The following is a 17,868-nucleotide window of genomic DNA, read 5'->3' as shown; positions in this document are numbered from 1 at the left end:
TTATCATATCATATCATCATCATATCAGACATCAATGGAAAAACAATGCATGAACATTGAGAGTTATTCAGGTAGCCGGGGATTTTGCTAAAACTATTGCTATCTAGGAACAACAGCTGTAAATAAGTTCATACATTTACTTAGCAGCTACATCAAGTATCGTACGCCTTCTCCCGTTTGGCTCGTATTGGAAGATGGTCGTGTTGTACAAGTCCCGGTGCTCACAGACCATAATGATTAGTTTGTCCTACACTGTTCCTCCACTTTTCTGCCATGTGTTGTGTATGTGACTAAGTAGCACATTCTCCAAGCCATGGAGGCTCCGTTTTAGCTGTACGTATTCACCCCAAACTGTAGTGACTTTATATATAATCACGTCGCATAAATAGCTCAATTCATGTTCGGCATGACCGCAGTATATCTTAGCAAAGGTTCAGTGCGTCATGTTAACAACGGAGCTTTTTTTTCTTTTGTTCAAGCATAATTTCTGACAGCTGGTTACATCTATGATTGGCTGAATGTGCGTGTTAGCGTATTAGCGTAATCTACGTAAAGTGATGAAAGCTATTTTGAATGCTCTTACTTTGTGAATGGATGGCCACAAACAGATTGTCTTTCGGGCTCACATGTCGACCATGCAGTACAAAACAACCCTGAAGTGAATGAGGTTGCCTTTGCTGTAATGTCTTACTTCGCAGAGCCGATCACAACATTATGACATTACAGTCAATCAACAATTTTACATGAAATGCAAAAGATTAATGATCCATATTTCTATCTCGGTCTATTTCAGACCTGGGTAAAATGTCATTCCTCTATGGTGACTGACAAAGAGAACCTTTAGAATGATTGTTATCATTGAGACTGCAAACGGCAGAAGAAATTTCAAAGACTTTGGAATCGTCAATTTTTTAAATTGTATTTTACTTGAGATTGTAGGTAGGTAGTCTCAAATCTGCATAGATACATGTAGGATTGGTGTTCTGACGGCTCTCACCTACAATGAACTTCAACAGTTTAATTTGAGCTATTATTAGTTGAAAAATTTCACGTGTTTAGCCTGACGAGATAATCAATAATTTCCTTCAGGATCAATAAAGTATCAACCAAACTTACAGTAAACTAACCGTCATGATCAATAGTGTCTGTCCAGTTTGGAGAGTTCTGGGTCATAGTTCAAGTAATCCTTATTAAGATTATTTTGAACAATACCAAACTGAAGCTGGCAGAAAAAGCCTAAATCACAGGATGGCCAAAAAAAAGTATGGGTGAAGGTGGTGCAATTGGAAATGTCATCCTTGAAAGCATATGGGTAGAAGTGAAATTCTGAAATGTATGACCTCTCCTCTAGGAATATGGTGGTACAATTTAAATTCATGAATGTGTAGCTTTCCATTCAAAACGTTTTTCCAGTGATACAATACAACTTTATTTATATAGCTCATTTCACAACAGCTGGAGCTGTAACAAAGTGGTTTCCATATGGTGTAATATAAATTAGCTGGAAATTAGCACACTAAATAAAAGACAAACAATAGATGGCAGAAGAACAGTAGAACAGTGACAGTCTCATGTTGAGACGTAAGCTAAGGAATAAAAATGTCTTCAAACGAGTTTTAAAAGTGGACAGAGAGGGGGCTTGCCTAACATTCATTGGGAGGTCATTCCATAGGGAAGGTCCGGCAACAGAAAAAACACGATCCCCCCTGAGGCTGCGCTTTGTCCTCGGCACCTCCAGCAACATTTGGTCCGCAGACCTGAGGCAGCAGGCAAGTGCTTATGGGTGGAAGAGCTCAGTGAGGTACGCTGGGGTGAGGCCATTTAAAGCTTTGAAGACGAACAGAAGTATCTTAAAGCGAACTCCAAAGTGCACCGGGAGCCAGTGAAGAGAGGCCAAGATTGGGCTTTTGTGATCCGTCTTCTGAGCTCCAGTTAAAAGACGAGCAGCAGCCTTTTGGACCAGTTGGAGGCGCTTGAGGGAGGACTGGCTGACTCCAAAGTAAAGTGCATTCCAGTAATCTAGCCGTGATGTAACAAGAGCATGGAATACTGTTTCTAAGTGCTGCTGGGAAAGAAAGGGCTTCACTTTAGCCGGCTGCCTAAGATGAATAAAGCTGGATCAAACAACAGCACTGATTTGCAGATCTATTTTCAAATCACTGTCCAGTTTAAAACCCAAGTTTAAGACTGTTGGCTTTAGATAAGATGCCAGAGGGCCAAGTCAACAGGGTTGAAACTAGAAGGGCCACTGGGACCGAACACCAGAACTTCTGTCTTCTTTTCGTTAAAATTCAAGAAATTGAGTGACGCCCAGATTTTGATTTCCTCTAGACAAGATAGAAGGAGAAAGCGTCTTATTTGCTCAGCGGTACATAGATCTGACTGTCATCCGAAAAGCAATGGAAGGAAATTCCATGTTTTCGTAAGATGGAACCTCGAGGCAGCAAGTATAACAAAATCAGCAAGGGCCCCAAAAGGGAACCTTGTGGAACACCATCTGACAGAGGGGCAGAGCGGGACTCAGAGCAACCTAGGCAAACACAAACGGTCCTGCCAGTCAAATAGGATTTGAACCACTCTAGAATACTACCAGTAATGCCCACCTGGTGCTGTAAACGATAACGATCCACATTCTGCAAAATCCCATCAACGTTCCTCATGGTTGTTCCAGTTGATGGCCTTGTTTTGAAGACTCTTTGGTTCATCACCCCGGAATGTCTTCTGGCTTCTTGGTGAACTTTATAATCCGGAATGGCCCGGAATTCTCCTGAATCATTCATCGTTTAGGCGGCTATAGTCCTTGACTGCCAGGGGATAGCCCATGATGTGCTGAAAGCCTCACTCCCCCTCCCCATTGCCATCAAAATTTCATAATGCTATGCCCTGTTACCTCTTTCACCCCCACAACTGGGATATGCATGACTACTTTTGTATGGTTCAAGTGCACATTCATGAAGGATTGGTTAAGTTCATTCTGTATAAAGATTGGCAGAAGAAAATGGCTCTGCATAAATTAATAAAACATTTTTCTACTGATTGTTCGATTGATGAACTTACTAACTAAATGACTGACGGACTAAATATCAAACAAACTCACTTGGGGGCATATTCTCCAGTTTGCGCTTTGGTGACGCCCATTTCTTACGCACTTTCAAGGCAGGGTCTTTCTCCCGTCTAGGCTTGTGACACACCCACTTGGGTAACCAGTGAAAAATCACGCAGCTCACCTGTTGTTTGAATTTGGTCATGTTTCGCCGTGCCTTGATTAGCTGAGGCCTGAGCTATTGCAATCACATTTTCAGGTGACATTGGCCAAAAGGCCAAGCTCTGACTTACTACTTAAAATGACTGACTGACTCACTACTCAACTATATAAATGATGTATTCACTTGGCTAAATGAGCAACCAACCACCTAAAAGACCAATGCACTGACTGGCGGATTGACTGACTGATTTAATAACTAAAAGAATGACTGACTGATTGACTAAATATCCAAATAATGCACTGACAGACATGATGACTGCGCGATTCACTAACCAACCGACTGGTTGTCCAACAAACTGAAACTGAATGCCAAATGCTCAGCTATTCATTCACAAAACAAACCAGGGTTGAACATTTCTGATCATTCTCGACTGATCTTCCATTATAGAATTACAGTTCCCTTAAAATCACTTAAGACCAAGCAGGGCCTCCTCGAGCGGGAGAGGTGAGAGCGCAAGCACTGCTATTTGGTGAGAAGACCAAGTGCACACTTCATTAAAATGCATCTAAATAATGCTGTTACACAAGAGATATTCGGCAGCTGCAGGCTATTTAGTATGCATTTTTAGGTTGAGGCAAGTCAACTGAGGATTTCTATCTCGACTCTGCTTTTTAATTTATTACATTTCTGTGGGCAGCCTCAACCACTTTGATTGCAAATGAAAGACGATAACGTGTAGGAACACAGATGTTCACTCTTATCTGGTGGTGTTTGGTGGATTGCACAATTTGGTTGTATCAATTCCTTTCAAGATGAGGACATCATACAGGGTGTTTGAAAAAGTCACTGTGACTTGACTCTTAATGAGAATATAAGATCACAGTGACTTTCCCAACACAAGCGATTTGTGCCCCATATGGGGTTGATAAAGCACTATATAAGTGCTCTCCATTTACTATATATAAGAAATGTGAGTTGTCTGTGGATAGCCTCCAGTTATTGGTCAATCCCCTTATCTTACATTTCAAGTCAATGATTTATACGTACACAGAAGAAAATATCTCATGTACACAGCATACATGCATTGGAGCACCACTAAGTTAAAATATCAGCGTTTTTTCATTGGCTCTGCAGTGCCTGAAAATGATGAGTGCTGAAATTTGTGATGAGCTTGACAGATTCAAGGGGTGCAATCACTTTTTTATGAGCCACATGACCATTTGTCTGGCTATTGATTTAAATCCATGCACACCACATATGGACTCATGCGAGGAACATAGCTCTAACTCCTGCTCATATTCTGTTGCTCATAAATACAGTAAACACGTGGATCCAATACACTGCAATTTTTGCTGATGTTGATTAACATGTATAGGGTGTTAATTTTAACACAGGCAAAGTGTCTGTATGATGCCACACTACCCAGTGATAAAGTAACATTCACTAAAGTGTTAAATAGTCAACATCCAAAAGTACGTTAAGTAACAGCAACAAAATGCGGTGTTGACAGTGCAATATAAATGACACTATTGAGTAGACTTTACATTGATCCGACTGACTGATCGATATTTTGCATTTTTTGCAAAATCGCTGCTCAACTATTACGTCATAATTTGTGCTATTTATCAATGACGACATTGATGAGATCCGCAAAATAAGATATCACGGCAAACAACCTCGTTCTCCCCGGGGTTGTTCTGTGCTGCCTTAGTGTATGCATGAGCCCGAAAGCTAATTTATTTTTAGCTTTGTCACATGTCAGATCGAACTTCTGCCAACGCGCACGCGACCATCAAATCACAAAGTAATAACATTCCAGTAGTTTTTTATTCTACTGATAAAAAACTCAAAGAAAATAAAAAGAACTAGCTCCAGTATGTGTGTTATGTATTTAATTTTAACATCTCTTTAATTCGAAATCGCTTTTCATCACGCATGCATTTTTTTCATTAATGCCAGAGAAGATTATGTTGTAAACAATCCATGTTATATATAATGTTTATTATTGTTGTTTTTTTGTTTTGTTTTGTTTTTTTAAGATTTGGGGAGGCTCAAATGATTATTTTTTTCCAGTGCATTTTCACTATGACCTTGGTTGGCTAAAGTGTAAATAAAGTATTGATACTCGCTGATCGACCCCAAAAATGATGATCGTGCAAAGCCTGTTATTGAGGATTTAGATTAACAATCAGTGTTCATGCCAACACTCTACAGTGTGGGGCAAAATACCCTTTGCCTCCCTACCTTAAATAAAACAAACACATTTCTTTTGTTCAATCAATTATCATCAGATGACAAATCCAATGACTTCTGGTTCTCATGCTCTGACTTCCGCTTGTCAGGTGTAGTGGTTGGCTTCATCCCTGACGTGGAAGCCAAAGTAAACTCAACAAGCATCTGCCGTATAGTCGATTTCGTTGAAACCAAGGAAAACGTGAAGACACAAAATTGAGAAAACCGACAGGTTGTTGCAAAGCAACAAACCAGTCAATGTACTAAAACTGCTAAAGTGGACGGAGCCACTGGGAAGGAAGGTGTCTAACTGAAAGGGGCATTAGAAAACAAAACCTACAGTGATCTGAAAAAAAACACCACACTCCAACCTACACAAGTTCCGAAGAACCAATGAGAGAAAACCAAATACAAACATTTGGAGACTAAGGCAAACTAACAGGAAGGACGAGGCCGGTCTGCAAATGGGCAGAGGCAGTTGCAACAAGCAATCTGAAAATAATCCGACACCTTCCTTCCTCCTAGCCAGATTTCAAATAATGATTGCCAACAGGACCAATATGGAAGCTCCGCCCACCAACACTCCCAAAGGTGCCTGATGAGAAAAAATATATAATCTGACAAGCAACAAAACAAACCTGCAGACGAGCTCCTTACTTTGCTCACTTTGCCATAAAAGTAGAATTCGCTGTGAGTTTGTAGTTCTTTCTGTTGACAAGGTTTTTCCACTTAATAAAGATAAACATCGGGCCACGTTATAACATTTTCCTCCCACTCTCCCATTTGGATCAGAAAGTTGCATTCCATCTGGCAATTTTAGTTTTTTAAAATAACTTTCACATTTCTTTACAGTTAGTATTAATATACCACGCTGTCCTTTCTGCACCAGTGCACACCCTAATGACATCATCGTTGTTTACAAATTGGAAAAGGGTCTATTCAACAAACACAAACACATGAGCCAGGCGGGCATGGTTCCGTCAAATTTTTGGGGATATTCACTATTGAGAGATGTACTTTCTTTGGGGACTTTGAGATCCAAAAAGCAGAAGACAAGTTGTGGAAATGTAATTGGTTGCTGGAAAGATGCCTCTTCACTACCACTTTCATGCACAAGTACAGAACTCCCAAAACAATTAAAATACCTGTTTGAGGGCACGGTGTGCCTGGCATTAGTCCTGATTGTTATTGCCTGTGCTTGTGTTTCGATTCCACTTTATGTGAGTGCCTGTCTGCCATAACAACAAATACTGCAAATTGAATTTCCCCTCTGGGGAATATTAAAGTTTATATTTATTTTCATCTTTATAAGTAGGTGAACAATATTAAGACTCATTTTCTTGGTATATGTGCAGAACCATTCATTAATCAATTTACTATAAAGCGTATCATGTTCAGGATCATCCATACAGCCACCTACAAGTATTTTCTATACTGCTTATACTCTTCGCAATGTTATTATTATTAATACTATTCTCAGGGTGAAAGGCTACTGGAACATGTTATCGCACTATACATCCGTAAACTAGCTGGATAGAGAAGGTGTCACATCAGCAGAGACTTAGGCGAGATATATTGGTGAAATTGCTGATGGCCACAGAATGACAGAAATGAAATGGATGGTCTGTTGGGAGGCGGACATACAGGTCACATAGCGGGGAGTGAATATGGTGACAAAGTGGGAGGGTAGTAGTTTGGATCGAAATGTGCACTGTGGCAGTGCCCTTGACCAAGTTGCTGAACCTTCAGAACTGTTCAGGTGCACAACAATTTCATCCCACTCACTGACATCTCCCCGTTTGTGGATTGCTGACAACACAAGACAATAAGTGGGGGCCAATTGTCAAACACAGCAAGCTTTCTTTCACTGCAGCTCCATCTGACTGGCTGATTGACAGTCTAACTGACTGACTATCCAGACAGCTGAGCAATGAACTAACTAGAAGACCAACCATCCAACCAACTGACCAAGTAACTAATTGACTGACTGACAAACTGCCAACCAAGCAATTGATTGATTCACTGACCAATTTGCTAACTAACTGATTGACTGGCTGACAGATTGAACAATTAACCAATAAACTGACTAACAAAAGAACTGTAGGACCAACTGACCAACAAAGTGACAAAATGTCATAAATACTAACTTGGATTAGTTTAATAATTGACGGCTGAATATCTAATCAAACAACCAATAAACTAACTGACTGACTCACTCACCCACTAACTCACTGATTGGCAATCTGACTGAGTGACTGACTTGCTGTCTGACAGGCAGACGCTTACCAAACTAACTGAACTGCAAGAACCAATGATGACCAAACTAAAACCCTGATTGGCTGACTGCTTAACGGCTGACCAACAAATTGTCTAAGTGTCTGACCGGCTGACTGACAAACTAACTGACTTATTTATTGACAAACTAGTTAACGACCCAACTCACTCACTCATTGGCACACTAGGTGACTGAATGACTGGCTGACTGACAGGCAGATCAACAGATGAACTAACTGCAAGACTAACTGACCCACTGACTAACTACCCTAGTATTAACACATTGATTGAAAGTCTGACTGAAAGATTGATTGACAATACTACTGACTGACTAACCAACCCACTGTACAAGCAACCGACCAACTCACTGACCGAGTGACCTACCGACTGAAAAACTAATTACTAACCAGATTAACGGACTAATTAACCAATACATGCAAATAAATCACACATATCAACATGCTTTATGCTTTCTGTGCTTGGCAGATGTAAACGAGACACACCAGAGTTTAAATTCCCCTCCGAGATGAATGTTGTACGCTAAATAAACAATGACAAAACTAATGAAGTGACGGCCAGCCAGGTTCTTGGGGGGGAAGAAATGCTTTCATCTTTCCTTAGACTGCTGCTAACAGTGGAAATCTAAAGCAAGTATTCCCCACAGGAATTTGCTGTGAAATTAATGCACAAATGCTAAGGAGGTGGGTCTCATTGCATGCTCACTGATCACATGGTGGTCACATGACAGTCTTTTAAAAGGGAGTGGGGGGTGGAGAGGGACTGGAGCATCGCAACCGGGCTGATCCAACCGTGCATGCAGGCGACCTGCAGGAGCATCCGCCCTCCACCTCCTCCTCCGCTGCAGCTCACGTTAGCGCCTGTCCCGCACTTTTCTTCTCATCTCCACATTCACATCGCCTCCTACTACTAAAACCATTGCTGTGCGCTTCGTCTCACCAGTTGGGGAGGGGATCGTCCAGGCGGAGCATCTTCTATTTGCAAGGTAAGAGAAGATAACTTTTTCTGCGTTCTTTCTCTGCTCAAACTGAACACAATTAACAAGCAAATTGTAGAATAAAGGCAAAGTCTGCAGCCCTTTTTGTTTCCCTTTCAGCTAGAATAGTATTTATTTGAACTGCAATAAGAAGCATGATGTACAGTATTGTATAAACCCCACGTGCTATATTTGGACCAATATTGAATTACCTTAATATAAAATCCTTTGGGCAGAGCTGATCCATAAACTTCTGGGGTGAATAATGCCAGTTCAGTATGGTGGTGCCACTTAAATATCAATATATCAGTCCAGACGAAGATTACTGGCCGCTTTACTGGCGCCCTGGGGAAATTCGATACACACTTACTCGATTCAGTTTGCACTTTTATTGATTTTTTTTTCCACACCCCCCATTTTCAATGCCTTGCAAAAGGGCACTTTGTCAGTGTGTGGGAGGAGCAGGAACTAGGATGTCTCTCGCAACTAGTCCCACATCTCCATATTTCTAAGTCTCTGCAGTCTATTGAAATGCTTATTTCGTTCATATCTCGTGTGTGTGTGCATGTGTGTGTGACTCCCAATGACGACACGCAGAGACACAGCCTTCATGGTCTTTATGTGTGTGCGTTTGCCAGACCCCCCCGCAGGCCACATGCAATTAATGTGACCTTGTAGCGCACCGGGCAGTCTGGCCCCATCACCTTTCTTGAATGTCAACGCTGCTGACTTCCCGCTTGCTTTGCTCGTACCACAAAAAGTAAACTAAACCTCTGACCAAGCGTTGATCCTTTAATAATGTGTTCAGTGTGATGCTTGTAGTTTTCTGTAGACTTGAAATTTGAGCTGTTTTTACATGTTAGGGTTTCTCAAACTGATAAATGAAGAGTTTGGGATACTAGGTCATATTACAACAGTGTTTCCCAACCTTTATTGTGCCGTTTATTTGAGCAGTTTCTCAAAACATGGATACAATATACTGAGCTCCTTTCAATTCACTTAAAGGTGAAATTTGGACTTTTTTAATTGAACGCAGAGCTGTTATTTTGTTGCATATTTGGCAACAGGTGGATGCACAGGTCGGTTATAGCATCTACCATCTTGTTCCCTCTGACACTATACGTAGCTGGCATTGATAGGTGAAGATATATTTTTAGAAGTCATCATCAGCAATTAATTTTGGACTAATTACGTGACATTGGATCATTTCCCCCCAGAACACTTGATCAGCTCTCATAATGGTTGAGAATCACTGAGTGCGATTTGAGTGCGATTGGCTTGTGATGAGTCAAGGAAGTACACTTCTCACCAAAACACGAGCTAGGATAGACTACAGCACACCTGTGTCCTTAATGGTGGCAAATGCAATAAAAAAATGTATGGCCTGCCACTCCTAATGTAAAGTTTTGTGAGTGTCACTGCAGTCAAGGGCTACAGTGGCTAGAAAAGTACATTCTAACCTTCAAAGTACCTTTATACTGGCTTTCAAAATGAAGCATAATGCTACAGTGGCTACTTTGTGTGGATGATCCAAATTTTGTATCAAAGGTCAATACCAACTCATGTGATTGTTTGGATTGGTGTTACTGGTCTGAGGCAGGCAACTTGAATTTAGTTCAAATGAACAGTTTTGCCAATTTACATGCGCTTCATTGCTATTTGATGTCTATAATTTGACTAAAGTTGAGCAGATTTGACATTTCGCTGCACCAAGAGGCACATCACTTGCTGCTTAATGATCCAATAATGAGCTGGGAAAGGTGATAATGGACTCAATATGCAAGACAGCATGTGTGGATTTTTTTTTTTTTGTGCGTGTTGTACGTGATGTCTGAACACAATGTTAGATAATGTGAACATTTTTCAATGGGAAACTGCTTTCATGACGTATGTCCACTGCACGCACACACATGCGCATCCACGCAAGCACCATAATTATGATGACGATGCATAACGTCACCAAGAAATACCATTTTCATTTCCCAAGTTTTGCTGTTTTTATTGTTAATTTGGTTTTAAATAGGAAATCTGCGAGTGATTTATGATGCACCGTGTAATTTACGTTGCAGTGGGCTAACAACTAGCTCCGTGGTCGCAGGATGACTCAGTTGAAACTTTTCCTTTATAAATTATTGAAGATTAATCGGTCCTCCAGTGTCTACATTCTAAACGGTGAATAGTGAAAACGGTCACCCTATCCTCGTTTCCTCAAGTTGTTTTCAAACTGGCCATGCGTGGGTCGAAGCCAGTTACCCGCCTCCCACTGACTATTGACCCTTGCATGTGACATCAGACTTGCCTGCCCTGTGCAAAAGCTTCCATGTTCGAGAGCACAACGTCAAGTGAGTTTCACAATGGAGGCAAAATGGTCGCTAAGTCCGTTTTTTGTGCGCGACAACAGTGAACAACTGTGCAGTTTGCAATTGCTCTAATTGCTCAATCAGATCTTTTTGATAGAGGAAATTATTGTAAAGAAGACAAAAAATCTTCAAAGTTATCACTAATTTCTCATGTTGAACAAATGCCAAAATGTTGCGTGGTGATTGACAAGTCAATAGAGAGCCATTTGTAAGACATGTCCCAAATCAAGTGAGAAAAACTATACCATCAACAATATGGTGACAAGTGATAGCTCTCGTTAGGACAGTGCCTCCTACTGATTGCATGTATGCATGATGCATTCATGTAATAAAAGCAGTGCAGCAGATCATTAGAGCTTCACTCATCCACTGAGGCTCAGGTTCGCACACTGAATTCAAATCTTCAACAGGGCCTCCCAATGGGAAATAACACCTGAAATCCAAGCCGCACGCATTTCTTTCCAGTTTCCAACATGTGATAATGTTCTGTATAATGTTGCTGCAGAATGTAATGAAAGAGGAGGAATTTCTAAGAAGGTGCTCTGTCAGTGTCGAGGCGACGACGCAGAGGATAATGGATTCCTCGGAATGAAACAGGCGACATGACCGCAAAACCGCACGTTTTGTGGTGAAGAAGATTCACAAAGAAGAGCACGGAGCATTCATTAAAGTGGCTCAGCGGCAGTGTAAGCGAGGAATAATAAGCCTGGCCTGAAGGTACACTTGGAAATATTTTTTATCAAATTGGATATTTGGGAAGGCGGCAGAATACCAAACAGTTATGCTAAAAGGCTAACAAGACGAGCAGAGGTACCGTACATATCCACGACTGACTCGAATTCCTGTGCAGCCATAGATTCTTGCAAGCCGTGTTTGTTAGGCTGCCATCACATCAAGCGACATGGTCGAAACCGAATGAACTGTAGTGTAGTGTGCAAGGCGGGGCGAGTACTTTTCATGAGTGGCTGACCATCGGCCACTGGTTTCATTACAGTTCAAATTTTGGCGTCACAACATTGGCAAAGTAAACTGGACATTCTCCGTCTTTCTTCCTTGCAATCAAGTTAAAACTTTTTTTTTTCCTGGACATTTTTACTTGTAGTGCTTACTGCTCTACAGTATGGTAAAAAAATGACAGTTGAATTTACAGTAAATTACAAGCAAAAAAAAGTATTGTAAACTCAAATTTAATTACTGTAAAAATCGATTACAACATATTACTGTAAATGTTTGACAAGTTTTTACTGGATAAAAATTACAATTAATTACTGTTTTTTTGTTTTATTTTATTTTAGAAAACAGTAATTTATTGTAATCTAGTTTACAACTGTTCCTCCCCTTCAATGATGTTTGTTTCGTTGTAGAAGCTGTTGGGATTCAGTGGTGGTGCTCACTCGAATCCCTTTACCTGTGTAACAATAAAAAGTACAATTTTCAAAACACAAGACATGGTAGATTATTCATTATTTTTAACTAACCGAACTGTGTCTATGTTAGCAGAGAAACAAACAGCGGGAAAGCCAGTGAAATTAATTTAAACACAATTCTTACAAAAAGATCTTTTCCAGGTTGGTCCAAAACGTTCCAAAACACCACAAAATTCAAACTGAACCGAATATAACTTTCTCCGCCGACATTAACAAAACGTCAGCCCCGCAAATGCCCTTCTGCAGCTGAGTGCCTAAATGCACATTACTACCTGTAATGTTGTCTGTTTATTGAAGAAATGCGATGTGAAGACAATGCAGACTGTCCTCGTGCTAAATGTTACATCTGCCATAGTAAAAAGTGATGGAAAATTACCAATGAACCAAAGAAAAGTGACTCACCAAATGCTGAGTTTGTGTCTTGCTCCGGTGATTGTAATGGCGCCGCCATTATCCACTCCTCTCGAAAATCCGAACCCCAAAATCAAAACAACAGTATTTTACTTATGATGCATATAATCTAAGTACAATACAATGCAATCCAACTTTATCTATACATACCAGAACACAGTTGCTGTAAATCTTACAATAATTAACCGCAAAGTTATGCAGCAGGTTATTGTAAATTGGTTTCACGCATAATGCAATGCGAAATACAGTTAAACATGACGAGACAAAATACTGTACATTTGTACTGTAGATATTGCATCAATTTGTTACAGTGTAGCAGTCCGTGTGGAAAAATACTCACCACAAAATGCAACAATAGAGCAAAAAAATCAGTGATATATGACAGATATGCACGATATGAAATTCTGCAATACATTAAAGCTGCAAAAAGTAAACTGCAATTTGTTTGGGAACAAAGTGTCTTTACAAATGCTGTAAACAGCAGTTCAGCATTCATGAATTTGCCCATTTGCTGGTTTTGAGGGTGTTCTATCCGCCTTTATTCGCTGAAAACCTCACCTGTCTACTGTTTTTGTGCACGAGCCGAAGCCCTGTGTCACATGGACACATTACTTTGATGCCTTCTTGTGGCCAAGCAAGTTTATATTTGGGGAGGAGCTTCTTTTAGTCTAATTGAAAAAAAATATATAGTTTTGCTGCCGTCTTCTGGCAACTCTCGGCAATTACAAACCTTTCTGGGTAACTATCAGATACTTGCAAATTTTCCCTGTTCTCAGCACGGTGTTGCTTGTTGAATTGATGTTATGTTTTACATTCATCTTATTCTTCAATTAGAGTTAAAAATTTAACTTAAAACATTGCCCATTCAGTTATTTTCTATGGGGCTTATTTGCTGTTTCCACTCTATTTAGCATTATTTATCAGCCCTTGGCGCAGTGCCATTCTCGCTTTACATTGCGCTTTAAATGGAACTCCTCTGGCTTGGCTTATTATTGCACTGCAGCCAGCATGAAATATTCATTCCATTCATATTCAGCCCCGTGTTTGCTCTTTTATTCCATCACAGAGCATTAGGCCATCCTTCACTTAGCAGACACCCCCCAAATTGATTGAATAAAAAAGTTAGGACGTCATTACACTAATAATCATTGCCGGGGAGGGGGCAAGGAGGAAACGATCCAAAAATCAAACCACAAACTCACAAAGAGAAATAAGAGAGATTTGTGGTAACGGTAGAAGGCTGCCAGGCTTTAAACAAACAAAAAAAAAGTGGGTGATTTCGTGATGAGATTAAGCCCCACTACGTCTTTTTGGGGGCGGAGCTGATGTGCACAGCTGGTTGACAAAGTGCAAACCACATCTAGTTTCATTAGCATCAGTTATGTGGAGGTGTGTCATTACATGGATGAGCGGCCATCAGTGGTCCAAATGCTTTTTGCTGTAGTGAGTCTGGTAAATCCCCTTTAATTGTCACCTTTAACCCAAAGCCACTGATTGTGAAAGTGCAGAATGTGAAAGAATCACCACCTAATTACAGTTCAGTTAGTTCAAAACATTTGCATTTAATTTATTAAAACGTTTTGGTGTGAAATATTTAATTTGATCTTTTTTGTTTATCTGCAATATATTAGAAGTGAATGGTTAGTAATTAAATACATTTACAGTGTTGAAACTGTGAGTCAGATTTGTATGTAACCTCACTTCACTTTTTTTTTAAATTTTCATGAACACTCAGGCAGAACTGCCAACTGTTAGAGATCCCGCATTCATTTTACGAATATTTGCACACACACACACACACACATACACACACACACCCACACACACACACATATATATATATATGTATATATATATATATATATATATTTATATATATATATATATATATATATATATATATATATATATATATATATATATATATATATATATATATATATATATATATACACACACTCTATAACTCACATAACAACTATTAGTGAGTAACTTGATGTGAGAGCTTTATGTTGGTTTTCCAACAGTCATTTCATGGATCAGTGATGTGGGGAAAGGAATATTTGCCCTGTCTCTCTGATAGTGAGGCAGGCCATCAAGCTGAAGCTCAATGTCGTTTTAGCAAAGACTTCTCTCCTCTGGAAATCACTTAACTCGTAATACCTGTCACTGGTGCGACAGCACAGCAGGCTAATCTGTGTGCATGACACTCAAAGATATCGCAACATGATTGGCGTAAAGTCAATGTTATGTTGCAAGAATTTAGCCAACATTAGCTGTTGATTGGCAGGCAATACTGTGGAAGTAGATGAAATGATTTGAGAGAAATTTCTTTGCAAACAATAGACAGGATCTGTCACTGTTATTAATTATACAACACACAATGTTTTAAAGTGACATTTCCACTTCATAAAGTATGATACAACTGTAAGAGTACATTAACAGTGAAAACATGACCTTCAGTTTTAACTTTAATACTAAAGCCATAACGCAGAAGTGAAATTATTTTGAATGCATTTAAATGTATATATAGAGTATATACAATATATATATATATATAGAGAGAGAGTATATACAATGTATATATAGTTCCTTGTGTCTGCTATGGCTGAGTTATCCTCAAATCATTAGCTTAAAGCTACGTTGGACTTGGCTGCTAGCTTCCACCACCTATAAATTGCTCGCTAAATGTAACCTTGAGAACACATACAGCAAAGCTGTTTCTTATTCGGGCTGGTTCTGCCTTTGGAATAAATGTCACCTTCTTTTGTCCCTCAAATAGACTTACAAGAAAACTCTCTTGTATTTTCACTGGTGGTTAGTCTTTGTTAGAGTCTTTGCCTTCAGGGACAACAGCTTATCTCATGCAACTTAGCCCAACCAACCAACAACCAACCAACCAATCAATTTATCAATCAATCAATCAATGAGTCACCGAAATCCAAATCCAAACCTAAAGAATTGTTCTTGCACATCATTGTGGTTGAGTCAATGTGGCTGCTGTTTTTGCATGCAACGCCACAAATTGTGACGGCGGCACTAAAAAAAAATTGAACAGGCTGCAACAATCACAGGAAATGCTCTTGATGCCTTTAATCTGCATTTCCTAAAATATATTCATTTTAGGAACGCGCTCAAGCGCAAAAAGTGGACCACAAGTGTTTTTGCTCTCCAAGAAAATGTTCTGAAAAGCAGAAATGATTATGAAAACACTAAAAATGTAAATCTGTCTGTAGAGGTGCGGTGGCAGTGGGTGTACACTTCAAAACATAAACAACATTTAAACCTTTAGGTTGTGCGGGATGACACTTAAAGCCACCGCATTACATACTCGGTTGCTATGGTGGCAGTAATGACTTCCAGATGTAATTTATGCAAATTGATGTTTTTCTCTAAATGTGTGAAGCAATATTTTTTTCTTGTCTCTCTAATGACAACTGCAATAGTTGAATTCCGTTTCAGATTAGGACATGAAGCCATTCTGTTGAATCAGATTTTAGATTATGTGAATGATCCGGTTATCTTTGTAGCTTTATTTCTCCGTCATCATCAGTCCGTCGTTCTTTCAAGCCAACCAAATCTAACATCGACAGTCTGTCACTCAGTCATCGTTGGTTTAACAATGCTTCCGTCATCGCTAAATTACAGTTCGTCACCACTACTTTGGGATCGATAGACATTCTCCTTCTTCTTGGTGGCGACAGCCAAACGGCTCTGAGAAAGTCCTACCCATGACATCACACGCGAGCCAGCATGGCAGACACACAGCCAAATAAAGTTTTTAAAAAGACACACACACCCACGCACGCACACACACTCAAAGTGTGGTAATTGATGAAATAAAAACAATATGGGACAATGTCCTTTACCGACAGGGAGAGACCTAAAAAAGGGGCAGGCTTGGAGAAGTGTGAGAAAGGAATTTGGAGTATCTGGTGAGTGGATTGAATTGATTACAATTTCCTAACTGTCAACAAAGATAGCATTTAGCAGCTAACATCACCGGTCACCGAATTGACGAAACCATTGTACACACTTCTTTTCTGCCCCTGCGACCAAACCACACGCAAGACAGGTGGTCAGCTGTTAGCAAAACGAGAGTTTGTCAGTGACGGACTAAGCAGGTCCGTCAGTAGTGACCCGGTTAGTGACAATTCCACTGACAGACGATAACCCGCTTCCATCGGTGCTTAGTCCAACATTTTTTTTTTCATGTTCCCGTTATTCATCATTCACTTGCAAAACAGGTGTCTGTCAGCGACTGACTTATGGACCTTCCGTTAGGACTGATGGAATGCCCACCTCCGCTTGTTTGTTGATGAAGTGCCACACAAGAATTCAACTACAACATCTACAACTGCTATTACTGCTACTATCATTACGGACAAATTGATATAATTTGGAAATGATATTCAAGATAGTAATAAATACTGAGCAAAGAGCTGTTAGGTCAAAGGTGATGTTCCCCAGGGTTCAATTTTAGGTCCCATATTTAGATGAAACAGATGGAAAATAAAGGCAGATAGAGATTTAACGAATGCTCTCTACAGAACCATATGCTGATGCTTTGGTCACATATTTTTTAATGAATTGATTAAATAATTTAAGAGATAAGTAGATTTAAATGAAGAAATGAATGAATGCTCAACAACGTGCTGGAAGATGTAATGAAGCGTGCACCAAGGTTGACTTTTTCATTTAGGAATTTTTAAATGAGCACATGCATGCATGGTTGGGCTTCATTCCTCTCATGTTGCTAACTAAGGAATGAATTAGTGCTCATCAGAGATGAAAATGCTGAAATTTGGCATCCCTCAAGGTTGATTTTAAGGGCCCACACTTTTTTTTAATTTAAGGGATTGATGAATGGATAGATTTTATTAATCAGTGAGTGAAATAAATTAATTACTTTTTAATTTAATTGACATTCTGCGGAACCGTGGCTTTCGATTTCCATGCTTGTT

General features: G+C 39.8%; 1 protein-coding gene across 1 annotated transcript in view; it reads left to right on the top strand.

The window, feature by feature from the left end:
- Positions 1-8,514: 8,514 nt before the first annotated feature.
- rap1gapb (RAP1 GTPase activating protein b) overlaps positions 8,515-17,868 on the top strand; it is a 106,460-nt gene continuing 97,106 nt past the window's right edge. Inside the window, exon 1 of the mRNA XM_088308376.1 lies at positions 8,515-8,715. The gene's annotated coding sequence lies outside the window, so the exon portion shown is untranslated. The remainder of the gene's footprint in view (positions 8,716-17,868) is intronic.

This window comes from Idiotropiscis lumnitzeri, chromosome 11, assembly GCF_059441095.1.
Source record: "Idiotropiscis lumnitzeri isolate Australia: NSW breed Sydney's pygmy pipehorse chromosome 11, RoL_Ilum_1.0, whole genome shotgun sequence".
Lineage (NCBI taxonomy): Eukaryota > Metazoa > Chordata > Actinopteri > Syngnathiformes > Syngnathidae > Idiotropiscis > Idiotropiscis lumnitzeri.
Note: the sequence above shows the minus strand (reverse complement) of the source record. Positions and strands in the feature narration are given on the sequence as shown.